Source organism: Dama dama, chromosome 18, assembly GCF_033118175.1.
Source record: "Dama dama isolate Ldn47 chromosome 18, ASM3311817v1, whole genome shotgun sequence".
Lineage (NCBI taxonomy): Eukaryota > Metazoa > Chordata > Mammalia > Artiodactyla > Cervidae > Dama > Dama dama.
The window spans coordinates 85,035,491-85,038,460 of NC_083698.1; the positions used below are offsets into that span (position 1 = coordinate 85,035,491).

General features: G+C 41.3%; 1 pseudogene; it reads right to left on the reverse strand.

Annotated features, from left to right (window-relative positions):
- Positions 1–1,065: 1,065 nt before the first annotated feature.
- On the reverse strand, positions 1,066–2,472 carry LOC133073046 (developmentally-regulated GTP-binding protein 1-like; annotated as a pseudogene).
- Positions 2,473–2,970: the final 498 nt, after the last annotated feature.

Here is a 2,970-nt window from a genome sequence, read left to right on the forward strand (position 1 = left end):
TGGCTAAGGTCAAAAGGTAATGACAGAGCCAAAAGGAGAATTACAATCTTCCATTTTCCAGTTCAGTGTATAAGACTTATGTATCACACTGTTATCAGTGTTCTATGAATAATTCATCACGTTGGCACAAGGCACAAAAGGTCATGGACACATTCCAAAATGGAATATTTTAAGGATTTACCTCTTCTTCTGTTTTGTAGCAGTTCCTATCGATCATCTTCATAAGTCAACAGGAAATATCTGGGTTGCCATAAAGCTGATATTTATCTCAATATATCTCTGTAAATATAGATATTTAAAAAACAACAGAAGTGGTCTTAAGTGAGCTCTCACAATTTTTTTCTCTTTGGTAATTATAATATTTTGTCACTTTTTAAAATAATATATTCAGGTTTGTCTCTATTTCCACTAATTAAATGATGACAGATGAAAGTTTAAATAAGTAATTACTGATATGTCTTATATGCAACCATGAAAATCAGAGATAGCACCATCACTGAAAGGTTATGTCGCTCAAGAATTCATTAAACATTCATTAGCCTCACCTCAGTTAAGGTGTCCTTGTTTACATATTGGCAGATTTGCATACTCATGCCCTGAACAAGATTTCAAAAATGTTTACGATCCTACGACCATCTTAATTATAAATCATCAAATAGATAAATAATAAATAAATAAATCTTAATGAATATGGTCCATTATTTTTTTTTTTAACCTGGCCCTTCATGCAGTTCCAAGTACAAGATGACATGAAGATAAATGAAGATCCAGTTTGGATGCCTCCTTCTCCCTCCTATGAATCCTGATCCAAATCCAGAATGGGTTTGGGGTAAGCTTCTTGGTCATGGGGAAAGCTATAGTGGTTGACATAGAAGATGGGGAAAGAGAAGGTTTCCATGTCTGAATGACATTCTTATTCCCCAACCATTAACCATTTTTGCGTGTGTCTTTCACAGAGAAACCACAGACTGGAACATATTTAAATTCTTTGATAATATTTTCATTAATTTTCAGCAGTAATCCTCCATTGTGGTCCTGGGTAAGGTAACATTGAACTGGGTATGTTTAATATGGGAACTGGCCTTTGGGTTTGGTCTAAGTCCTTACAAATTTCAGATACTACCAGATCTTTTCCAAAAATTTATCAAAATCCCAGTGATGGGCAGCGGTGGGTACAGTGAGACTTCATATAGATAATATACAATATCTCAGTGGAGATCTGATCAATCTTATTTAACTAGCACACAGTTACAGAGGATATAAATTGCCTCTTTCCACCTCTTCAGTGAAGTAATTCCCTGTGGCATTGCTATGGTCACGTCAGCATTAGGAACTTTGTACTCAGCTAGAATGCTCTTTGGAGAAGGCAGTGGCAACCGACTCCAGTACTCTTGCCTGGAAAATCCCATGGGCGGAGGAGCCTGGTAGGCTGCTGTCCATGGGCTCGCGAAGAGTCGGACACGACTGAGCAACTTCACTTTCACTTTTCACTTTCGTGCATTGGAGAAGGAAATGGCAACCCACTTCAATGTTCTTGCCTGGAGAATCCCAGGGACGGCGGACCCTGGTGGGCTGCCGTCTATGGGGCCGCACAGAGTCGGACACGACTGAAGCGAGTTAGCAGCAGCATCAGCAGCAGCAGAATGCTCTTTACAGTTTCAGCACCCGGCTCACTCTGGCAGCAAGTGGCCTTCAGAGTAATGCTTCCTTTTTCCGTTTTCTGAAAGCCAATATAAAAGGGTTTGCTGTTTAAGCGAATGCCAAAGGCATCCGGTTCATTTTCAATTATATTCTTAGGTCTCCAAGGTTTCAGAGCACCCAGAACAAGCAGGATCAAGTGACACATTCGGGCCACTGCAATGACTTGACGGCTTCTCTACCTTTCCCATCCTTGACACTTTCAATGATATCTGAGGGATCCAGGAGCCGGATCTTGGTTCCTTTGTATCTGATGACACAGCGGTCAGCAGAGTGAATCCCAGCGGCCACCTCAGAATATACTTCAGCCAAGTTACTTAACTGCTTGGACTTCCCCACAGTTAGAAAGCCCACTAACTCAACTGGAGCATCACCTCTCTTGGCCACACCAAAACCTTCTGGCTCACCAGCACCACCACCTTTTGGAGAAATGAGTTTTCTGTGAAGCTTAACGGAGAGAGCCTTAAGCAGCTCTAAGCAGTGGTTTTGTACTTTTAGTCCTAGCCATCTCGGCTTCGATCCCAGAGGTGTCGGCTAAGATGCTGCTGATGGTGGCGATTTCCCTGGGGTGCAGTGGCCTCCACACAGACTACTTCTGTCACACATCTGTCAGCGGACCTGCCACCGCCGGCAGGAGCTACTGCTGTGCGCAGGCGCGATACTTCCCACTTCTCGCGAAAGTTCAGTGTGATGCTCACTGACTCTCCACAACACAGAGTGGGGCAGGGTGTGGACAAGCCCTCCGTTCCCCGTTTTTTGAAGGTTTTCTGTCATTTCTTTTTTAGGGCATGGGCTGTGTCATTCAGTACGGACTTCTGGCTCTTATGTGTGCACAGGTATGTAATGTCCAAAACCAAATTCTGGACACTGAATAAAACAAAACCGAAAGATGAGTTTATTTTCAAGGCTTACGGCCTGGAAAACCGGGAAACTCAAGGCGACCAGCAATGTTTCCTGTTGCTTACTGACTGCAGTTTTTTGTTTTGTTTTTTAATCACTACATAATTATTTTTTAATACATAACCAAAATACAGACCACCATAGTAAATTGATGCCAATAAAACATGATATTTCATTTGTATCACATGACAAATGGTTAACTTCCTTCGTCATAAATGAGTTCTTAGAAACCAGTAACAAAGACATTGATATTCCAAAGGAAATTTTTAAAAAGTCAGAAGAAAATAAAAGAACACAAGTGACTAGTAAGAACTAACGGATTTTTATGGAGTAAATGCAGAAGTTATTTGTCTTTTTCCTGGTGGCTTCTTC